Genomic DNA, 13,026 nt, shown 5'->3' on the forward strand with positions numbered 1-13,026 from the left:
TATTAAATTTAATACTATTTTTGAAGAAATTGTATTTGATACTTATTTACCATATGCGATATGCTTGAGTTGATGAGTTAAATTGATAATAAAAGTGCTTTTTATAAATTTAATTAATTAAATTAACGACAAAAATTAATTACTTTGAGTTGAAAACTATTTGGGTTTACTTTCCAAAAAGAAAAAGAAAATTAATTGGATTTTTCAGAGTAAGTAATATTGATAATATTTAATATAAGTAATATTGATGATATTTAATAGTTCACACTTATTTAAGTAAATATTGTTTGTATATATTTTAATTGTTGGTATTTATTTTAAGTAATTATTGAGAACAATAAATTACTAATTTTGTTAGTGTGGAATATATTTCTTAAAAAATATTGGAGTCGTCCAAGTTTTTTAATGCCGAACAAGATTAGAAAATGGATTAATCACAGTCATCATCTTTAATATGATTTGTCTGTCACTGGTAAATTTTAGGGTAAATTACCTGTGAGAGTCACTTAACTTTTGAATAGGTTTTATTTTGGTCATTTAATTTCAAAAACTTTCAATTTCATCACTAATGTTTTTAAAAATTAAAATTTCAGTCACCCATTGTTAAATATTTAACTAAAAGCTGACATGGACCTTTTTATTGACTTAATAACAATTTTAGCCTTGAATACTTACACATTTATTAATTTGATCCTAAATCCAAAAATTTAACAAATTTAGCCCTTAATGTTTAAAATTGTCATTTAGTTTTAATTTTGTAAAGTTCAATAAAATTTAGCCCTGAACATTTTCAAAAAATTTCAATTTAATTTTAATTCTAAAAATTTAGGGAAAAATTAAAAATTTATTTTTTGATAAAAAATAATTTTAAATTAGCCATATATGTCACTTTTTTTTTAGTAGGCTTATAAGCCGTTTTTTGAAATTTTGGGAAAATAGACCCTTTTTGGAGAAAGAAATGAAAAACGCACCCAGCTGGACATGTTTTTCGTTTCTCTCTCCCAAGGTTAGGGTTTTTAATATTTTTAGGTTTACGATTTTTTTTAAAAGGGTTTAGGGTTTTTGACTGACACCGTGAAATTTCCTAGGTAGTTTTGAGGAGTCAGGGATATGATAATAGGCCTCATAGCACATACATTTTATACGTCGTGGCGGGATAGGAACATCACCTTAGAAACCCATTCTGGGGAAATTTTGATTCGAGGTGATTATGCTTGATAAAATCAGGGTTCGAAGTCTAAGTGGAGGTCCTAATCGGCGGGTCTGATGGAATCACAGGTTCGAGTATAATCGGAGGCCAGTTGATGATCGTTACGTAATAACAAGTTCAAGCTTTTTGGATACCTCACAAATGATGCCTTATATATACCATGCATAATATTGAAGCCATAATCATAAGGAAAACAAAGGGATTTCCGGTGGAATTAACGTAATTTTTTTCTCTATTTTTGCGCAGCCAGTATCTTTAACCTTTCATTCTTATCCGAAGGTTAACACCAAGGTGGACATAAGAGGACTCTTAGTGGGAGAGTAGATGTTTCGACGTAAGTAGAGGTCAAACTCGGGTCGACGCGGTAACGGTTATAGTTATTAATGGGTTGTTTAATAACAACAATTGTTGTAAGCCCGAAAGGAAAATCACCTTTACTTCACTGAAACAGTCGCTCCCCGCCTGAAAGTCCTCCTGCATCCACGATAGTGCCAGCCTTCGAATAAGAAGGTTAAAGGTACTAACTGCCTGAAAATAGAGAAAAAAATTATGTCAATTCTAGCAGAAAGGCCTACAGTTTCTCCCTCTGATCATGCCCTCAAACTTCTATATGTTATTTATAAGGAAACAATTTTGGGTATCCGAAAAGTTTGAGCTCGTGGCCACGTAACGATCGTCAACTGGCTCCCCCGTTATACCTCGATCAATGACCGTATAATGATCGTCAATTGAGACCTCCACGTACACTTCCACTCGTGCCGTACAAAGAAAAATCACTCTGGAACTCGACTTTCCTAGGATAGGCTTCGGAGTTAATGGTCTCATCTCGGCATGATATATGAAATGTATGTAGCTCAGAGTGTAACAACCCATTTTTAGTCAAATTGGAATAGTGGTTTTAGAACCAAAAATATAAAGTTAAAATAATTATTTTATTATAATTTTAATGTTTACTGTATGATAGAATAATTGTGTGAAAATTTCGTTAAGAAATTTTATCGTTTGATTAGTCAATTTGATAAAAAGGACTAAATCGCGTAAAGTGCAAAAGTGTTGTTCTATTAGCTAAAGGTGTCAAATAGCTATAGAACCTTAAAGTTAAGGTCCTTATGTGGTTATTAACCCATTTTTGAGATAGTGGCCATGAATATCGGCTTATTTGGCTTCGGGCCATGATATCAGTATTTCGGTTATAAGCAACCTTTATTTGGCTTCAAGCCATGGTATAGGTACTTAATGTGCGAGACTCTTGAGTATCCAAATTTATTCTGAATGGTTCATCAGGTAAATGAAAGATGTGATTGAGTATGAGAATGATATGAGATGGTACAGGTACGTAAGTGACATATATAAACTTTGGTGTGAAGAAACTTGTAAAGAATGTGATTAATATCATAATTGTGTATATGAAAGGTTTGTTAGCTGATATATGCTAAATGTTAATATATTCAAATTTTTGATTTATAATCTTGAGATTGAATTAAGTTTATGGTATACGAGCTTACTAAGCTTTATAGCTTACTTTGTTTATTTTCCCGTGTTTTATAGTGTTATCAAGCTAGCTCGGATTCAGGGATCGTCGGAGATCGCTTCACACTATCCACATATCACTTGGTACCTATGAATTTTGGTATTTTAAGCATATGGCATGTATAAGGACTTTGTTCATGTTGGTCATGTTTTGGTTATGGTTTTGGCCATTTGAATTGGCTTGTAAATGTCTAAGGTTTGGCTTGTATATTTGACCATGTAAGTTGGCTTATTTTGGTTGATTTTGGTTATGTTTATATGTATATAAACGACCTATGTTGTGCGAATGAGGTTGGATTCATGATGCTTATTAATAATAGGTAAATGTCAATAGGTGATGATTTGTGAATTAGTATGTTTGTGAATTGAGCATATTGATGCATATTTCTTAATGGTCATTTTGATGAATTGAGAAAAATAAAGATTGGTATGAACTTATATGGCATTATGTGGTATTTATGTGTAACACCCTCTAACCCTTATCCGTCACTGAAACAGGGTTATGAAACATTACCGGTCATTATAGAACAAATATGAACAATTTTATAAATATTTAATATACACATTAGAGTTTACCAACCCTGCAAATCTTAAACAACAAATAACTCAATATCCAATTATTCAACCCAATCAACACATGATTAAACACTTCTAAAACATGCCAAAATGATAGACTTAACAACCAAATCAATGTACTCTTATAGGTACTTTTCATATTTTAACCAAAACAATTCAATATTGCACCATTTAAACCATTTCTAAATTGATATCAATTTCACCCAAAGTTTATCAATTTCATACTCATATATACATTAATATAAACATGTCATCTTATAATATTAATTTATTATACATAAATTTAAGGATATAAATAGTTTATAATCATATAACATCATTTACAAACCTTACTCAAAAATCAAACAAATGAAACCCTAGGTACATGCCATTACCAAAAAGAAAATATACTTCACCACTTGAGTTTGGGATCAGCTTTGGATGCTGATTCAACGATCTGACTATACCTAACCTGCGCACGAAAACAAACTGTATGTTGAGTATAACTCAGTGGTATTTCTATAATCCGAATACTTATTAAGCAAAAATTTATAATGTTTAATTAAATAATCACACATAACAAAAATCATTCAACAAATAGTCAAATTTCTCAAACACATCATTCTTAACATTTCCAATTATCATATTTTCTATTTCAATATCATAATTGCTATTCAATAGCATTTCACAATAATATACTCGATTCAATTTCAATATCAATATCTATTCCATGAATGCATGATTCATGCAATTTCATGTAATTTAATTGCATACTTTGTAACGCCCTGAAATATTTATTTCTGTTTCTGTATAATTTTAACACAATTGTGCATCTGCTTCAGTGGTTAAGTGTTATGGGTGTGTTTGAAAGGTCTTAGGTTCAAGCCCTAGCTTTAGCAAATTTTGCTTCTTTTTGGAATCAAGCCTTATCCTTGATCAGCGGGCTTATATTTAATTGTCTATAATTCTATATCAGAATAAGCCTATAGGTTCGAGTGGTACGGGAATTAGTGTGTTGGAGGTCCTGTGTTTGAATCCTTGCGCAAGCATGGGTAATTTATTCTTGCTCGATTTTGCGCAAGTGTTTCAGTACAGTTGGAATTTTGAGTTGCGGGGTTAGTGGGAGAGATTTGTGGGATGAGGGAGTTATCAAAATATTTTTTATTTTGATTTTATTTTTTTATTCTTTTTGGAAATTTTCTCTCTCATCTTCCAAAATTTCTCATCTGACGTTTTCATCTTTTCCTTTGGGGTTTTCGACTTCTTTCCTCTTCTGGTAAAACCTTTCCTTCATCTTCCTTCCTCTTCAACTTGGTTAGCAATCCTACCATTGAAATTGTGCTTCTAGATCGTTACGTTCTTCTTGGTAGGTAAGTGAGTCTTTGTTTTTGTGAATGTGGTTTCGGATTTTGGTAAAGGTAATTTGTTATAATCAATTAGTGGTAATTCCATGTAGGAGCAGATTGTAGAGCAAAAAATCGCACCTCATCAGTTTAGTGGGCTTAGGGGCAGTTTATCATCTGTGGTAAGTCAGTTCTGTATTGATTCGAGTAGGGAATTTGTTAAAACGATCTACTAAATCGATGGTAAATACTCTATTTATAGGTTTTGGAAGGCTCGAGAGTGGTTCCATGTCAAATCCATACCAAGTGTGTACCTGAAAAACAGAAAAATGAGATTAGGCAAAAGCCAAAAAACCCCATTGTCGAAGCCATACGGCCGTGTGGTAGGCCATGTGGTAGGCTGTGTGCGATGACACAGCCGTCTGATCTATTAAGGCCAGGCTGTGCGCAAGACGCGGTCGTGTGATGGTTGGAGCGTGGCCGTGTGGGCCACACGGGCTAGACCGAATTGGGCATGTGGGCCCACATGGGCATGCTACACGAGCGTGTGATAACTGGGCCAGGCCGTGTGATCTACACGGGCTAGGCCAATCTGGGCGTATGGGCCACACGGGCATTTGGGCCCACGTGGGTGTGTGGGCCCATTGTACTGAAATTTTTTTTAGGGTTGTACGGGTCGTCCTAATCGACTGTGAGCCTACCGTGGGGTCGGTAAAAGCTTACTAAACCTTAAAACTATGTGTTCTGTTAGGCTGATGTACTGTTATGAGCATGCCTATGTTTGTTTTTCTGTTTATGAAAGCATGTTGAGCATGATTTATTTGTTAATTTTGAATGCATGTTCTGTTGTTGTGATTGGGGTGGGATGATATATATTGGAAGAAGTGTTCTGAAAGGCAGATTATGCTTAATATCCGGCAGCACAGCTACTTTATATCTAATATGTGCCGTATCAGTACAACGTGGTATGTAGGGCTTGGTGGGTGTTTTAAACCCCACATAGTGTGGAGGGATGGTCAGAGATAGTGTGTAGAGGATAGGGGTAGGATTATGTAACAGCCCGGTTTAGACCCTAGTCAAAACAATAGTTTCGAGACCACCAATCCGAGTTAGAAAAGTATTTTGATATTATATTCAATGCTTAAAGTATGTGAACTGATATGTGTGAAAGTTTCCTAGGAAAATTTTATCGTTTGTATGCTCAATTTGCAAAAAGGCCTTAATCGCGTAAAATGCAAAAATGACTTGTTAATTGTTAAAGTGCTTTATTGCTATTGCTTTTATTAGGAGGGGCCCTTATGTTGTAATTTAGCCATTTAACTTTAGCATGGACGGTAATGGGCATAATTTATAATGATTTCATATTAAATTACAAAGGTTAAAACTGTAAATGCTTTATTAACATGAAATAAATAAAACAAATCACAAAGATAGTGGGGCATTCATCTTTTTCATGGCCAAATGTTGAGAAGAAAAGAAGCCATGGTTGTTGTTTAAGTTTCGGCACCTAGGAAGTTTAATTCGGGTATGTTATTTGTTCGGTTTTTGATAATTTTTACGTTTTTAAAATCGTTGCTTCGAATATTAGTAAACTCATGCCTTAATTTTCAGATTTAATGAAGAATTTGAGATTTTCCATTGTTGATAATGTAATGAATTTGTTGTTTAATGATGAAAAATAAATCTTTGTTGATAGATTATTATGTTTAATTAAGCGATTTTTGATAAAAATGTGTATTAAGGACTAAATTGAGAAATTTGTAAATAGAGGGGTCAAAATTTGAAATAAATGAAATACATGGGCTGTTAGGGACCTCAATGAAATTTGGCCAAGCATGGGTGTGGTCAAATTTTGAATATTTTGTGTTTTGTAAAATAGGGACTAAATTGCGAAAAATGTGAAATGTCAGGGGAAAAAGTGTAATTAGCTCATTTATGTGTTTTTGGATGAATTTGATTGAGTATATGATTAAATAAGTTGAATTTGTATTGAATTAGATCAAGAAATAAGGAAATCAAATTTAGATCGGAGAAAGTCAAAAATTGTAGAATAGTTATTCCTGTCCATTCATGTTAGTACGAAGTAAGTTCATAAGTAAATAAATGTTGTTAAATTGAAATGTATGTGCATTATATGTGATGAATTGAGTTGTAAAGAAATATGTATATGTGATGCCGAATGAATTGAGCTTTGGTAAATCTGTTCCGATCATGGATTGTTCGAATAGGTGAAATTGAGAAAGTTCTGATGATGTGACAATGTTTGAAAAGCCCCGTACGAACCATAGGAATAGTTAGGATACATATGTCATGATATAGGATTATGATATGTGCTATCCTGTAAGACCACGTCTGAGAGGTTGGCATCGATTTGTGATTTACGTGTAAGACCATGTCTGGGACATTGGCATCGCATATGATTTTGTGTAAGACCCTGTCTGGGACAGTGGCATCGGTATTTGATTACATGTAAGACCACGTCTGGGACGTTGGCATTGTACGAGCTTATGAGTTATCCAAGTATCCTTATTGATTCTAGACGGTTCAACGGGCATTCCGAGAAATGAATAACCATGTGAGATTGTAACCGATGAAGATACGTGTGATTTGCTATGAAATTCAAAGACGAAAGGTGAGTATGTATCATATGACCATATGTGAAATATATGACAATGAATGATAGAAATGTATATAAATGAATGATGTGTTATATATGTTCGTTATATGAAATTGTGGTTCTATGTTTCAGACATGAGATATATGAAATATGAAACACGGCTTTAACGTATGATTTCTTGGTTCGAAAACTTGAACAGTTAATGAAATTAAAATGGTTGAGTTGGTTATATGGTTCATATATTCAAATTTGGTTTATGTAAATAAAGGAATTATGGATGCTTGAGTTTAGAATTGTTTATAAAGAAGTTTATGTAATCTTATGTATGATTTGTAATAAATGAACATAGTTTGATTGGTGATGTAATGAATATGTGCGAGCTTGACTTATATGATTAAGATTTGATAAATTCGGTTCAATGATATTGGTTTATAGATATTATTGAAATGATTTATTTCCTTATGGCTTACTAAGCTTTTAAAGCTTACTCTGTGTGTTTTTCCTATGTCTTTAGAGTTTCAAAGACTCGCTCGGGTTGGAAGTCGTAGGAGACATCATAACACTATCCGGTTATCACTTCCGTAAATAAAAGCTTTGAGTTTTGGTTATGTGGCATGTATAGGCTAGTTTTGAGATTCATTATTTTAATTTGAGTATATATATAGCCATGCGAAAATGGCTTAATTATGATGCTAATATTGTGTATATTTGGTTATGTATTGAGCTCATTTTGGGAAATATGATTCATGGGTTGTATGTATGGTGTAATTTGTTATATGATTTGGCTTGAGCATTGAGGTGAAATATTGGATGTATTTTCGACTTATGGTTCATATTCCTATAGGTAAAATGATGAGTATAACATTGATGATGCATTAGTTATTTGAATACAGTTTAAAAAGGCAAATAATAGGATATGTTTAAAGATATATATATGTATATGGCCAAGTGAAATGGTCATTTTGGTATGTTCATAGATGGGAATTTGGTAATGTTTAGCATGTGATTTTAATATGCTTTGATATAGAGAATGAGCATGAAATTGGTTGATGATATTATGAATTGATTGTTACATGTTTGGAGTTGAATTTGGTTGAAAATGTTGCATATATGATGCTTGATTTTGGAATTGTAGGGAGGACCTAAATGGGTGGCATATTGGCCTTGTTAATGGCTTATTTTTACCCACACGGGCAGAGACACTGGCGTGTGTCTCTGCTGTGTTGCTCAAGGGCCATTTCGAAATGAGCCTGGGAAGACCACACGGTCACACACATACGGGCGTGTGCCAGGTTGTGTGGCCAAGTCAGTTTTGACCACAGGTTAGACACACGGGCGTGTCTTGTGGCCATGTGGACAAGTCAGTATGTATACCCTGTTTCGCCACGTCCTAGACACACGGGCGTGTCTAATACCGTGTAAGGCACACAGTCTGCTCACATGGGCGTGTGACCTTTGTAACTTAGAAAAATGTTTAGGTTTTGAAAAGTTTTGTATGTGTTCGGTTTAGTCCCGACCTCTTCCTAAGGCATGTTTATGGTTTCATTAACCTAAGAAAGGGACTTAATGATGATGTTTGACTATGATATGAAGATGCATGACTTTTGATTGTGAAATGATTGCGAAATGTTTCGATATGTCCGGTAATGCCTCTTAACCCTAGTCCAGCGATGGATATGGGTTAGGGGTGTTACAAATTCTGTTATCCGATTTGCATATCTGTAACTGTATTTGTATCTGAAATGAGCTTATGCCCGAATCTGTATCTGTATCTGAAATGGGCATAGGCTTGATTGTGCATCTGTCTGATTTGTGATATTTTGTATGTGTACATGCTTAACTCTATTGGGTTACACACAGAGTTTACGTAAACTCACCCCTTTTCTGTTTGACTATACAGGTAACCCATAGTCTTACGTGGATCGATGCAGTAGAGGACTCGACGGTGACCACCTATTTTACTATTCTATTTTGTTTTTGGATTATTAAGTTTTGGCATTGAGGTTGTATTTTTTGGGGACTCTAGACTCTTTTAAAATTTTGATGTTCGTTTGGGTTTTGGTTTTTACTTATTTATAACTATGATGGTTTTTCTAAAATTTGAACGGATTTTCTGGACACAATGTTTTCAAGCTTTCGCTACAAACACGTTTTATCTCTAAACGAATAAATGAAAGAAAGCTTTGAAATTAATAATAGTTCTAAAGGCTAATGAACTAGAAAGGTTTTTACCCAATGACAATGATTTATTAACCCACTTCATATGACACTTCTGAATTCGGCCATAACGTCTAGGCTGAGTTTGGGGTGTTACATACTTCATTTCATTGTTCATTCCAATCTATAATCAATATAATTCAATGTCAATCGATTGATCAATTCATTCGTATACCCCTATTAACACGAATCGAACTCGAACGGATACATGGATCCAACCAAAACACACCAATACGGCACTTAGTGCCTCATCGGCTATGCCGAAGTAAAATAATACGGTACTCAGTACCTCATCGGATTCATCCGAAGTAATAACAAGACACTCAGTGTCTTATCAACTCAAAGTCGAAGTATCCCTATACACTTCCAATCTTATGGCATGCCAACTATATCTGACTCGACCCGATACAGTTAATAGGGTTTTCAATTCACTTTTTTATTTCCAATGAATACCAGTTTCAATCAATTCCAATTCAATACACATTTCAATCATTCATATATTTACACAAGACAATTCAACTCAATATCAATAATAATAACAAATAAAACTCAATCAATTCAATTTCACTGACCTTGCATATTAAATAACAAATACAACAAATAATTATTAGATTCGGATTATAGAAATACAAACCGTAATTATCGTGTCACTCTTCGTCAGCCTTTTCCTTTCCTTTCCTAGCCGAGGTCACCAGCACCACGTTAGCTACGGAATTTAATCAATTAAAAATTATCAATACAACACAATTTTATATCAATTATTTCAATTTATACACAACTTTTGCTTAAATTCCAATTTAATCCCTATCCAAATTTAACCTTATTTTCTTCATAATTTTATTCTCTATTTTTCATTCAACTATCACTTAAAATCAATTTCAACCCTCTAATTTCACCATTAAACTAAAATTTTGAATTTATTTCAATTTAGTCCCTACTACTTAAAGCTTATAATTTGTTTTACAATTCAATCATTTTCTCAATTCTAACTTGAAATTCTATCAATTCAAACCCTAATTTTTCAATTAATTCAACATAACCCACATCTAAAAATCAACTAACTTTCAAATTTTCAACATAAATCAAGTAATATTTTGTTCTAGGATTCCAAAAACATCAAAATTACAAGAAAAGGAACTAAATTGGTTTACGAATTGAACTTGAAACCTTAAACCCTAATTTCTCCCTTTTCTTTCTTTCCTTTTTTCCTTTCTTTCTTTCTCCCCTGTTTTTTGTTTCTATTCTATTCTTCTTTTTCTTTTTGTATCTTTTGTTTATTTATTTAGTTTATGTTTATTATATTAATATTATATTATATTAACATAATAATTATTATTTCTTAAATAATAAGTAAATACATATATGTATTACAAATGTATAATTATATTTATTACACATGCACATTATTTTTACTATACAATTGTCTCAATTTTGATTTACTTATTCATTTATTATTCTATTATATACTAAAATATTAAATATTTACATTTATAATTATCGTTATTTGTACAAATGTATTTAATTGTTACCATACACTTGTATTTACTTTTTACCATACATGTGTTACTTATGGTTTATTTTCTCATTTAATTCCTTAAATTTTCTTTAATCTATAATTAAACTTTCACACTTTGTTCAATTTAATGCTTATGCCTAATTAACCTTAATTCAAGCTAATTCACCTAACCAAAACCTAATTAACCACACTACTAACTTCGTAAATATTTTTAATAAATATTTACGAATCCGTTTTACGAGAACAATGACCCGAAAATACACTTTCTGATAACCATAAATTCTGGGTCATTAAATTATGTTTTGCATTGGTTGGTATTGGAAATAGTATAAATTATGCTTGATTTGGAATTGATTGATATGTCTATTAATGCTATGTTTTATGCTATATGAGTTGTATAGGTGTGCCTAAGTTTGGGTGGCAAATTATTTTGGTAAATAGCTTATTTTTGTCCTCACAGGTAGAGACACAGGCGTGTGTCTTAGCCGGGTACGACATACGGTCATGTTACACGGCTGTGTGTCCCCTAGTGTTGAATTTGAAACCAAGTCAGTATGCTCCACACGGCTCAAACACGGGCGTATGACTTGGCCTTATGGCATAAGTTAGTATACCCTACAAGTTTGGCACGGCCTAGCACACGGCCTGGCACACGGGCATGTATGGCCAATTTTAGGGCACACGGGCGTGTGTGTTAGCCGTGTGGCCCAAGTCAGAGAGTTACACGGGGTCACACATGAATTGGGACACGGCCATGTGATCCCATTTCGAATGTTCACACGGCTTGTGACACGGGCGTGTCTGTTGCCCGTGAGGGACACACGGGAGGGTCACACGGGCTTGTGTCCCCTATTTTATGCAAAAATTTTCTAAGTGTGGAAAAATATCTTGAGTTATCGGTTTAGTCCTGAACCACTATCATTGTATGTTTAAAGCCTCGTAGGCTCGTATTAGGGACATATTGATTGAGATTAAAAGATAATTGTATGAATGTGAAAATTTATGAAAAGTGAATGTTTAATTATTTTATAAGTCTGGTAATGCTCCGTAACCCTATTATGGCATTGAATACGAGTGAGGGGTGTTACATGAAGTGATATTGCATCACCAACAACTCAATAATACCTCGAACATCAACAAAAAAATTTTAGCAGTAAAAATTTTTAACACCGAGAAGTGTTTTATAGAGGAAGGATGGAGAGGCAGTGGGAGAAGATGTTTGAGGGACGATAATGCATGAAGTGGAAGACCCCTTTTATAGGCGTGAGGGGAAGGGTTGGACTGCAAAGTTGGAATTTCTCGCGGTCTAAAATGTATCATAAGACTAGTGTCTTCGAGGAATATATTCAAAACGTGATTAAAATCGACTGAAAAATAGGGCAAGTAGACACTTTTGAAGAAAAAAGGTTAGAGAACTTACGCCCAACTGGGCGTACTTCCTTACCATGTAAGCAGGGAAGCTTGCCCAGCTGGGCGTGTTTTCTCTAACCTTTTTTTCTACTGAAAGTTAAAAATACTTACCTTAGAGAATAATTTTGTATAATTGATGCACATTTTGAGGCACCGAATACTTTGGGGACCATTTTTTTGATGAAATTATATGACTTAAGAAATGCGTTTTCGGTTGTATTTCATCATCATTGTTCGACGAATGAGTGTATTCATAAACAGATTTTGAAACACATATTCCATCTTTCGTTGGCTTATTTTCCTATTAAAGGGACATAACTTACATAACTTAGACATATAGCAAATTGATATCAAACATCGAATTTTTGAGTTACAGAAGTCGTTTGTACTTCTTTCGACAACCCTCTGTTTATTTTTTTGTTTTGTTAATCTAATTTATGACCGATATTGAAATAAGTTGACAAGTGAAATTCGTTATTTACTACGACAGTTAAATCTATAATATAGAGGTTGGGGTGGTACTTGTAGATGCACAGTCTGTGGAATTAAAGTTCAATTGTACCATTCAATTATGTGAGTTACAAACTAGAATCAGGAGAAAAGTCAAAGGATTGACCCAAAGAAAATT

This window comes from Gossypium arboreum, chromosome 11 (assembly GCF_025698485.1).
Source record: "Gossypium arboreum isolate Shixiya-1 chromosome 11, ASM2569848v2, whole genome shotgun sequence".
NCBI classification, from domain to species: Eukaryota; Viridiplantae; Streptophyta; class Magnoliopsida; order Malvales; family Malvaceae; genus Gossypium; species Gossypium arboreum.